Source organism: Calliphora vicina, chromosome 4 (assembly GCF_958450345.1).
Source record: "Calliphora vicina chromosome 4, idCalVici1.1, whole genome shotgun sequence".
Taxonomy (NCBI): Eukaryota; Metazoa; Arthropoda; class Insecta; order Diptera; family Calliphoridae; genus Calliphora; species Calliphora vicina.
In genome coordinates this window covers 31,077,185-31,090,072 of record NC_088783.1, presented here as the reverse complement: position 1 = coordinate 31,090,072, position 12,888 = coordinate 31,077,185, and positions in this window count along the sequence as shown.

Below are 12,888 nucleotides of genomic sequence, written 5' to 3'. Positions count from 1 at the left end.
TCTAATGGGAATTTACCACAATTCCATCTTACAACTGAGCTCAAGATCGAAACGCACAAGCAGACACATACTGTATAAATATAAGTATAACTACTATTATGTATTTAGACGAATTGTAAAGAAAAATAAAATAATTCAACATATATATATATTTAGATAAAAATACTTGATTTTATACAAATATATAGTTGTATTTGTATGAAAAATAGTTTGTCTTTAAGAACATTTCATATGATTGTCTACATTTACTGAGAAACATAAATGTTTGTCTTCTCACTAAGTATGTTTATGTAGATTGAAACATAGTTAGTTCGTGTCATGCCAACTAACTAAGGACTGAGATAAGTGAAATTATGTAGTGCATTATTAGAAGTTTGCATAAAACCAGGGACACTTTTGTACTAAGGCTCTACAGTAGAGTGACAGCAGATTTTTTTTTTTAGATTTCAAAGAGTGCCGGGTGGAATATTGTGACACTAGGCCTAAATGTTAAGTGCTGAAAATTTGAGCCAAATCGGGCAACGATTTCTGGACGCGCATCGAGGTCAAAGTTCAGATATATGCAAAATTTTACTGTTAATATGGAATAAATAGGTGAAACTCGTTAACTTTCTGCATTGTTTTCTAGAAATGTGTAGATTTATTTATATTAATGAATATGACATTAAAAAAAAAATTTTGGAAATTAACCCTGTATCTCCTTTGGTTCAAAATGACCCAAAAACTGTATTATCGCCAAAATTAGATTCAGTTTTTGAAAAAATTTTGCTACTAACTAAATACTTTTGCAATTGAATGCAAAAGAATCGAAATATGTACGTAATTATCGTTGTAATGAGATATAAATGACAAAATTTGATTAAAAAATTTTAAAGTTATTACAAATTCGCCAGACCATTAACGTGTTTCAGGCCACTTGAACAAAAAATTTAGGAAAAAAATTAAGATATTTCGAGAAAAATTAAAATAAAAGCTCATTTTTACTTAAAATATGTCCATATTTACTTGTATATGAGTTTTTGCCTTCGTAGGATACCGTTAACCTATTCGCAGGTATGGCCAAAAAAAATAATTTTTTTTAACGGCTGTTTCAAAACTCCATTTTCAAATATTTAAAAATTTTGTTAAACAAATTTCAGATTTTTTCAATCATCACATTGGGGTTTATTGAGATCAAAATAGGGAATAAAAATATGAAAAAATTATGTCAATACCTCTTACAGTTTTTCCGTACCTGCGATTTAAATTTTGCATTTTTCAAGAAAAACTATTTTTTTTTCCATATTTAGGCGAATGAGTCCAATTTCCTTACTGTTATAAATTTTAAGTAAAACCTATTCATAATATTATAGTCCTTGTAATTTTAAATATGTTCTGAAAGTTTTACTAAAATCGGAAAACGATAACCTTTGAATCGTGAAGGTCAAAGGTCAAATTTTTCAATGTTTGGAATTTCTAATGAAAAGATAGCGAAATGTTATATATTTTTGGGCCGATTTTCATGAAACTTGAGGAAAATTAGTTTTTCTTGAAAAACGCAAAATTTAAATCGCAGGTACGGAAAAACTGTAAGAGGTATTGACATAATTTTTTCATATTTTTATTCCCTATTGTGATCTCAATAAACCCCAATGTGATGATTGAAAAAATCTGAATTTTGAAACAGCCGTTAAAAAAAATTATTTTTTTTGGCCATCCCTCCGAATAGGTTAACGGTACCGTACGAAGACAAAAACTCATATACAAGTAAATATGGACATATTTTAAGTAAAAATGAGCTTTTATTTTAATTTTCCTCGAAATATCTTAATTTTTTTCCTAAATTTTTTGTTCAAGTGGCCTGAAACACGTTAATGGTCTGGCGAATTTGTAATAACTTTACAATTTTTTAATCAAATTTTGTCATTTATATCTCATTACAACGATAATTACGTACATATTTCGATTCTTTTGCATTCAATTGCAAAAGTATTTATTTAGTAGCAAAATTTTTTCAAAAACTGAAAAATTTGCATTTTTCTCTAATTTTAGCGATAATACAGTTTTTGGGTCATTTTGAACCAAAGGAGATACAGGGTTAATTTCAAAAAATTTTTTTTTAATGTAATATTCATTAATATAAATAAATCTACACATTTCTAGAAAACAATGCAGAAAGTTAACGAGTTTCACCTATTTATTCCATATTAACAGTAAAATTTTGCATATATCTGAACTTTGACCTCGATGCGCGTCCAGAAATCGTTGCCCGATTTGGCTCAAATTTTCAGCACTTAACATTTAGGCCTATTGTCACAATATTCCACCCGGCACTCTTTAAAATTTTAACAAACATTTTTTCCCATACAACTGATTGTCACTCTACTCTACAGTTGAAAATCTCTTTTTCTGTAGCTCAAACTTAGCTTCAATTGTATGCCATTATGTATTTTATTTGAGTACAAGTCGTTGGTGTTTCTGTAGTCCAATGTCATGTTCGATTATTTTACATTACGTTGCTCAATTTAAGCTCTAATCATAGGTCTTTCCCTTCAACAATTTTGGCTTTAATCGTAGGATATATATTGTTCAATTTAGCACCAATATGTAGTTAAATAAATTTATGATTGTAGGTTTTATGTGCTGTTTTTCTATAGCGAATGAGCGTTTTGAGTGGACGTTTTACATGTATTTTGTTTTTGTTACAATAACAAAACACATGTTAAATTTCCACTCAAAGTACTCGTTCGCTATAGAAAAACAGCACATTAATTTGTTCAACTTTAACTTCAATCTTAGGGTTTTCTGTAGCTAAATTTCGATATCAGTTGAAGTTTTCTCTGTCCATTTAGGTCATGTAGTACTCAGTTAAACTTCAGTAGTTTAAGTTTAGCATAAATCGTAGGTCTTGCTGTAGTTCAAATGTAGCTTTAATCATATGACTCTCTGTAGTTTAATTTTAGCGTATTTGCTTCAATCTTAGATCTTTCTGCAGTTAAATTTTGGCTTCAATCGTAGGTTCATTTGTGGTAAAATTTTAGCTTCAACCATAAGTCTTTCTGTAGTCTAATCTCAGCTTAAATCGTAGGTTATACAAATTCATCTTCAATGGTAATCTCACTATCGTAAAATTTGGCTTCAAATGTAAGTCTTTCTAATTTAATTTCAGCTTCAATTGTATGTTTTCTGTAGTATAGTTTTAGCTTTAATCGTAGATATTTAAAGTACAATTTTAACTTCAATCATAGTTCTTTTCGAAGTTCAGTTTTAACTTCAATCGTAGGTCTTTTAGTAGCTTTATTTACCATCAATCGTAAGCTTTTCTGCTGTTAAATTTCAGCTTCAATTGTTGGTCTTCCTAAAATTCAATTTTAGCTTCAATCATAGGTCTTTTCGCAGTTTAGTTTTATCTTTAATCGTAGGTTTTTTAGTAGTTAAATTTTAGCTTAAATCGTAAATCTTTCTGTGGTTGAAATTTAGCTTTAACCATAGGTCTCTCTGTTGCTTAATTTTAATATCAATCGTTGCTATTTGAGTAGTTAAATTTTTAGCTTTAACTTTCTTAAGTTCAATTTAAGCTTCAATCGAAGAATAGATTAAGCTGTAATCGTGGGTCTCCTTGTAAATCAATTTAAGGTTTAATCTTAGGTCTCTTTGCAGTTTTATTTTAGTATCCATCGTAGGGGCTTTTGTATTTCAATTTAAGCTTCGATTGTAGGTCTCTCTGTAGTTTAATTTTTTCTATCAATCTAATATCCTGTTGCAGCTTAGTTTTAGGTTCAATCGTAGATGTTTATATAGGTAAATATTAGTTTCAATTGAAGGTTAAATAAAAGCTTCAATCGTACGTTTAAATTTAGGTCCAATCATAGGTAAATATTAGCATCATTCGAAGGTCTTTATGTAGTTAAATAAAAGCTTCAAACATAGGTCATTATCCAGTTAAATAAAGCTTCGAACTAGGTTTCTAAGCAAACTAGGTTGTTTGAACAATATATTATACACTTGAGAAACACATTTAAGTTTTTGATATCAAATAGCTTATTTGTGTGCTTAATAATTTACAATTTAAAACACTTCTATAGGTGTAACTTATCTCATTCCTCAATCATCATCCTGTCATCCATTGAATGTTTAAATATACGGTAGTCTAAATGTGTGTGAAGGTTTTTAATGCCTGTTATATTTAAGGATGTGTAATAGTTCTTTTTTTACTCTATTTTTCCTGTTCCTGGAGTTGTTTCTTCTTATAAAAATACGTGTTGTTTTTTAAATTTCTTATTGTATAAATGTGTATTTATAACTATTTATTCATTTTTTTTTGTTTTGTGTGAAAAAACACAAAGCAACTATAAAATTCTACCTAAATCCCCTCCTCTCCTATTTGCAACAATATTTCAATTGTAGTTTTTTGTTTATTCCTCTCGTTTGCTATCTATGAATACTATACATACTCTAAGTCTGGTATTTTATTGCCATTTCCTGTATATTTTTTTCTTCCTTTTCTTTTTTTGTATATTTTGTGTTTTCTTAACAATCATGATGATTTTGTTTAAAAAAACGAGAATCCTTAAAACATCTAATGTTCTTAAATATTTTAAATTGAAAAGATAAATACACAAAACATTCTTATTGTATAACAAACATAGAAAAGTAGCAGAAAAAATATTTTAACAAAACTGAAAATTTCCATATAAAGAAATAAGGAAATGAAAAATTTCAACAAATTCTTCCCAAGAATACATATTATGGCTATTGTACGCTACATTATATTTCATTGGCTTTAATGTGCAATGGCACATTATGCGTTTCCTCTAAAATGTCTTGCATTATAAATGTAAATTATGAATTCTTTTATGTGGTAAAATGAAAAATGACTTCTGTAGCAGAAAATAAATTTTATTTGAAATTCACGCACTCAAGTAAAAATTCACGCACTTTAACTTAAGCTCTTAAAAATAAGTTCTAACTTAACCTGTTAATATAACTTACCAGCTATAAGGAGTTCTAAAATTCGTTTTGTGGCAAACAAAATCTTCTAGTTTTCTTAACAAGTTTTCTGGAATTATTGAGATTATTCGAAATCCTACTTTCTTTGTTTTTATTTTCCATGTATCTATCTCCTCTTATTTCTTCAACAACTTCAGTTTAGCAAAGAAAATCCTGTCCGTTTCACTAAACAATTTTATTATTATTACAAGTATTATTATTTCTATTTCTATTATTTTTGATAAACTGCAAAAAACAAACAAACAATCAGTCAGTGTTTAAGCAGCAACGAAAGAATGGAAAATAAAAGGAGTACAACTTGAATACTTGAATAAAGTGTTTTTTTTATCAAAACAAACTTGGATTTTATTGTGGCTGCTCCAAACCAATTTTGTACAGATTTTTTCTATTTAAATGGTCAAAAAGTGTATTTCAACCCTGGACAAACAGTGGCACTAACATGAAGTGTATGTGGATATACACTTCCAAATATGTAATGCACATTAGGGTGACCTTTATTTTTTACTTTTTTGGTTTCTGATGGTCCCAAGGTCTAAAATTTTTCTCAGTCATCTAAAAACCAAATGAAAACTTGATAATGAATTTATATTTTCAACAAAAAATTTTAAAAATCTGATTAAAAATAGTTGATTTTTTATAAAATATTAAAATATCGCACAGTGGTATAACTGAAAAAAGTGGAAATAAATATGTAAATTCTAAACGGATAGTCCGATTTTAATAAAGTTTCCCATGGATGTAAAAGAGGGGTTTAAGTTTTGAAGTTAGACTTTGGGCACTAACAATTATGCCAAATTAAGTCAATTATTCTTGGGATTTTACTATTTGCCACCGTAAAATACAAAAATGTTTGATCTTATGTGCATTAAACATCTATTAGGAAGTGTGTCACAATATAAAGTTCCATTGGAATCCTCATTTGGTATTTTGTTGCTAAATATTGGGTCTTAGAAAGACGGGATTTCCAATAGATCTTTTGAGTGCGTTTTTTGTTTCTACTAATTTATATGTCATTTTGAAGGGTATATATCTGTCATTTCTTGAACAATAAGTGTAAACAACAAATATTTTTTGCTTCCAAATGTCAAAATTTGTGTTAACAAAGCGTCATAAGCAAGATGTTTTGATTTTCTTCTTGAATTTGAAATACAGAGCCGGAGAAGCACAACGATTGCTCATCGAAGCTTGTTGTGAATGTGTTTCATCCATTTCAATATGCGGTAGATGGTTTGTACGATTCAGAAGGTCGCAGGACCAAGAAATGGTGCATGAGGATTGTTGTCAAACTCAGCAATAGCTTGTAAAATCCTTGGGAGCTACTCAATCAGCAATCTCAAAACGTTTACAATTAGCAGCATTCATCTAAAGGCAGGGATATTGGCTACCATACGAATTTAAGCCGAAAGACCTTGAAAGACTATTTTGTATGTCTGAAGCTGCTTGAACGCTATAAAAGAAAATCTTTTTTGCATCGAAACATTATTTGCGATGAAAAATGGAACCATTACTATAACTCGAAGAGTAAAAGCTCGTATGTTAAGCCAGGCCAACCAGACGAATCGACACAAAAGCCAAGTATCATAATAATGCTTCGTATTTGGTGGAACCAAAAGTGATCTATCTATTTTGAGCTATTGAAATCTGACCAGACCATCACAGGGAACCTATACCGAACGCAACTTGTTCGATTTAGGCGAGCAATGTCAGAAACACGACAAGAATATGCGGTCAGACATGAAACCGTAATATTACATCATGACAACATTCTGCAACATGTTGCAAAAACTATTTAGAAAGAAGTTGTTTTGAAGTTTTGCCTCAACCGCCTTATAGTACAGAACTTGCCGGGTCCGACAACTATTTGTTTCAATCGATGCAAAACGCTTTCTCTGGTATTTGAAATTGGCATGATTCGTTCTTGGCCTCAAAAGATGAGCAGTTCTTTTGGCGCGATATCCATATGTTGTCAGAAATATGGGAAAAGGTTATAAATAACAATGGCCAATGCTTTGGATAAATTTATAGTGTAAAAATCGATACGTCAAATAAAATATGCTGCTGCTTAAATGTTCGTGAGTTTTGAGAAAGCACAAAATTAACACCACCCTAATGTACATATGTATTTGTATAATAATACACAATCTAGCCAGTCATTCATTGAGCCAGCCAACTAGTAAATAATACTCTAGACATTTAGTCTTTCTTTTATCTAAATTTTTCTTTTATTTTTCCAACTACCCTTCTGCCACTACAATCAGTTGTCAAATGTTTCATACACCATAATTGTGGTTCACTAAACTAACAAAAGGAACATTTATTATTGTAAATATGTATGGAGTTGTTTCAGATGTAACAGTAGAGTGGTACTATTTGTATTACAATACACCAATACCATAAGACATATTAGTTTCAGCATTTGTACTGGTAGTTGTTGTACTACTACACAATGGGACAAATTAGAATCCAGCAATTTTGATTTGTTTAATAGTGAAATATTTAAAAAAAACTTATTATCTTTGCAAATTTTGTTCTCAACTTTCAACTATTTTGATCCTACACCACCAAAGTGGGGAAGGTATTATGCGTTTGTGCAGATTCTATTAAACGATGTCCGTCCGTCCGGCTGGCTGACCATGTAAACCTTGTGTGCAAAGTACAGATCACCATTTTGAAGATCATTCATTTGAAATCATTCCATCCATTATTTCACCTGAGCCCCATAAAAATGTCCTCCCGAAATAGAACTTTATCGGTCATAAGTCATTAATTTTATAGGTATCTGCAGAAAATTCGCTTCAAATATATACGGAAATCATGTCACCTAATTTTATGATAATCGGTCCATAATTAGTCAGAGCTCCGAAATAAGATCAAATTCCGAATATAATTTTAAGGTGCATAAATTTTTTATCCACATGTAATTCAATGGAAATAAGTTTCATGTAGACATGAATCGCACGACCTAATTTCATGGCGATCGGTCCATAATTGATCATAGCTCTCTTATAAGGCCCACTTCTGAAAATCTCTCACCAAAATAAATTATTGAAATTTGAAGAGAGAAAGGTTTTTGCTCATTTACTCAGTGTAGGGTATTATATTGTCGTACAGTTGTATTTATAAACTCTGGATTTGTGTACCATTTTTTTTGTTAATTTAACCCATTGTGTGGTAGTTCGTAGTAGTAAAAGTTGTTGACGCAATTCACTCGTCTTAGTTTCTAGTCTTTTTATTTAATTTGTTTTAAAGGATTTTTTGTTCTTCTCCCTTATTTCATCTTATATTTTCAACATTTTTTCTATATTTTCTCTTAAACAACCAACAGTATTTCTACTTTTAAGAAAGAAATACAAGTAATTTATCGTATTTATTTTCAGTAGTTTAGCCCAATGGCTTTTGTGTAGCATGAAAGTTTGTATGTCTGCCTTAGTAAGAATATGTATTTATTTGTTGATATAAAAACATTGACTGTATTGTTTAGGTGAAAAATTACTTGCAAAAGATAAATTATTTTTGTATTGGCAGCAATACAACATACTTATATACATACATTTACTTATAATAATACAGAAAACACATACTCGTACATATGATATATACATACATACCATTTAGTGTATTAGATTAGAAGATTAAAGTAATAAGGAGTATATAGAAAATGATGAAGTAGTAGAAAATGATTTAGAAAAACATTTGTAAATAGGTTACTAAGAATGTTGTATAATCTATTTATTTTCGTCTTTATACCAAAAGTTCAACATACAATACGAACGAGTACATATGTTAAAGATTTATCTTCATTGATTAGATTAGGGTTTTGCTTAAAGTGATTTTATAAAAAATAATACGATGTATGGAAAATCAATATTTTACCTTTTAACACATAATTGTTTGGTTGCCCTATGAATTACTATATGAAGTATTGCACAAAAAATTATATTTAAGCTTCTTAAATTAATCTTTTAAAATTTTCTTTTTATTTTCTAAAAATTAAATAAAATTGTTCATTTAATTTCCATATATTTAATTGAAATGTAGATTTTATTTAAATGTTAAGGTTCATGCAGGTTGAAAGCAATTTAAATTTTTTCTTTAAAATTTTAGCTTTTTGTAAATAAGATATTTAGTGAAATAAAAAAGTAAAATAAGCATATAGTGCTTTTTTAATACAAATTTATAATTATTTTGTATGTCTTTATTATTGACCTTTTCTTAAAACTTCAACTTCTTGTAGATAGACAAAAAACATGCAAGAATATGGTAATACAAGTTTATAATTATTTTGTTTGAATATTTTTTTTTTGACCTTAAACTTATTATGTTTTTTAACTTTTTATTTTTCGGCAGTAACTACTTACCCAGTAAACACAAACTTAAACATGATGATTTTGATGTTTGCTATCAAACGTGATTCTCAAGCCTAGACAGAAGTTGGAGTTTGAAGTCTGAAATCAACTCCATATATAAGTTTATATTTTCAATTCATTTGCAAGCTAAAATAAAAGTTTAAATATATTTCCTCAATTATATATGAAACCTGTTATCGTTCCCGAATCTGAAGATATGTTTAAGTTTAAGAAAAAGTTGAGTTTAATTATCCTGAAACCTAAAATGAACAGAATTTATTGTAGTTTCATTCAAAAATATTTATTGTTTTTTATTTTACCTTTTAATTAAACTTTAAAATGGTATTTATTTAAGATTAAGTTTTTTTTTTATAAAAATCTTTATATTTTGGTTTGAATATTTCGCTACATTTTTGTGAAGCATCTTCAATTATAACTTTATGATTAGCCATACACAAATTTTGGTTATGAAACTGTTGATTTAAAGATATACTGCTCTACAGTTTTTCAGTTTTTTTGTAAATCTCTCAGTTGTTATCTGATTGATATATGAATTTTCTTTGTAATATATTTCATATGATGTTAACTTTTTCATAAAAAATATATCGATATTTTATAGAGAATATATAAAGCTTTCAGTTGATGTATATAACAAATTGTAAACCCATGAACATAGAAGATATTTTAATTACACATTTGGAATACAATTGAGAATAAGGATTATAAGTAAGTTGAGAATAAAGGCATTTCACAGGATTTGTCATCTAATGAAATTTAAAGTGCTTATCATATCATAGACTATCTGACTCGAGAACATTTATGGTCCAAAAAATGTGACATCTTGAAAATTGCAAAAAAAAAAATATTTTATTTGAAAGATAAGAATTGTCTTTTAAAATGGTATAAATAAATCGCATTTCTTTCAGAAGTTCAAAAGTAATTTTTACATTTAAAAAACATATATGTTGATGACAAAACGCTCTTCTATATTCTTAAAAAAATTTTAGTAGTAGTTTAGAGTTATTCACCAAAATGTAGTATAAGTCATGTTTTTATATACATCAATATCCCGGTTTAATTTTTACATTTAAGAATTCATGAGAAAAGCGTAAGAAAACATAACAATAATTCGAAAAATATATAGATAAAACTTCAATTCAGCAAATATAATTTGAAACCACGAATGAACTTCAACTGGCAGACTTCACCTTCACATACATATTTACATAAGACTTTAATATCTGTATAATTTGTACGTTTCACAATATAAAATCATTGTCAATTTCATATCAAAACTCCATGTTTGTTGGGTAACAACAAAATTTCGTTATACATTGCGTTAATTGTTTGAAACTAAAAATAAGTGTATATTTGCAAGGTTTCGGTAAATGGATGAGTTACTTTCGACCATTTTTTTTTTCATTTTTACTTTATTTAAGTCTTTATTACAAAAGCCTTTTATAATTGTTATATAAATCAAATGTTTATTATAATATCTGTTTCTCTTATATATTTTCAGGTAAGATGATGCATAACTATTTAAATTGCCATATATATTAATGGTAAAGTTCAATATTAACAAAGTATTAAATTTATTTAATAAAATATAAATTTTAAGAAACATATATAGGAAATATAAAATATTTAATTTCGACATTTTCAAAACTACTTTATCTTAAATTAAAAGAAAACACTCAATTACTTAGAAACTTAACACAATCAACTAATATTTAGATTTATTTAATGCAGCCAAAAACTTGTCTTTGTCTTCGAATAAACTTAGGAATTGTCATAATGCAAATTTGAAAATAAAGATTTGTTGACTGTTTTCGAGATATCGTCATTTTATACCATTTACCGTGAGTGGCAAGTATACACATAAGTTTGTCATTCCGTTTGGAATTTCCAAATTTTTTATTTTTAAATTATAAAATGTTTGTCGTATTTTTTTTAAAAAGTCGTGATATGAAAACATCATTTAATATTGTGTAAAAAATCGACGTTATTTTTATTTATCGACTTTTTTTTTCTAAATTGGTCTTTATAACAAAAAAAGGGCCCATTTTGAAAAAAGCCAAAAAAGTTCTTGATTTTGCAAAAAAATCAAAATTTGTTACAAATAATTAATTTTGATAATATGCCACTAAACGACCAAAAAGTTCTTAAAGGAATAGAGCAAGCTTTCTTTTTAAAAAATGGCCATTTTCAAAAAAAAGTTTTTTGATTTTACAAAAAATTATTTTGAGAAAAAAGGTTCCATTTTGAGAAAAGTGAAAAAAAAATTTTATTTCACAAAAAAAAACAAATTCAAACATTTTTTTTCCAAATTGAAGAAACTGCTATCTAAACTATTTCGGACAAATTTTGCTAAAACAATAGGTATAAGTTACATCGATGAGTGAAAACAACTGTTTTGTAAAAATCTTGAATCAACTTTCCAAAACCACCATATATCCGCTATAGTCTCGGTATTTAAAATCTAGAAAATCGGCAAACAAATCTCAGCGATATAAGCAAAAAACTACCCCTGACTGCCTTGGTTTTTTCAACTAAATTGTATCTTCAACAAAAATGTTTTCATCAAAATTTCATTTTTCTTCTTTATTAAACTTCCTAGACTACCTGCATGATTCGTTGGTAAATGGGACTGTTATAAGGATTAAACTAAAATAGTAGCCGACTAAACCCTCTAAAATTTAGGAAGGTACGCAAAAGCGAATAATTCTCCAAGAAAAATGTTTGTAAATTTTCGAAAACAGGAATATTCCTGTTTTTGAAAATTTACAATACTGATTAATTCTCGATTATTTTTCAAATGGTAATTGTAATGAATTTTGTAAGTAACGAATATTGCTAATGATTCGTTAATGATATTGTTATCGAACCTTCGAGCATGCAGCTTTAACTGAATCAAACTGAGCGAGAGATGAAAATGGTTTGATTCGTTTGCGATAGTCTACCTCAAATGCATATTGTTCGATGGTAATAAATTTTTTCGATTTTCTGGTCATGCTTATGTTAAGTATATATATATAAGTAGAGATTGTTTTTGTTGAAATACAATAAAATTTAAAACTACATAATTGTTAATTCTAGTCTCCTTAAATGTAAAAATAATTCAAAATATTAAAGAGCGATATTTTCAAAATGTTTCACAAGAGAATACAATCCCTATAAATTTTGAGTTTAAATACAAATTATTATTATTATAGTTTAGTAAAGAGTTAAATAAACAACATATATATTAACAAATTTTTGTAATTATACCTTTACATTTGTTTATACATACACTAAAAATATTCCAAATTTTTACATATATGCTTAAAAATACCACATAATTCCATTATTTACTTTGAAATATTCCCAAACATATTAAAATTCTGAATTAAATTTGCATCCTCTAGACAACAAATACTAATTTGTATATCCAAGTGCATCATAATGTTACATGTTTTAAGCATTACATACAGTTACATACATATGATTCCTTCCATCGACACGAGTACAATGTACTCTGCCAAAAAACAAAATTACAATCTACATCAATTGGCAA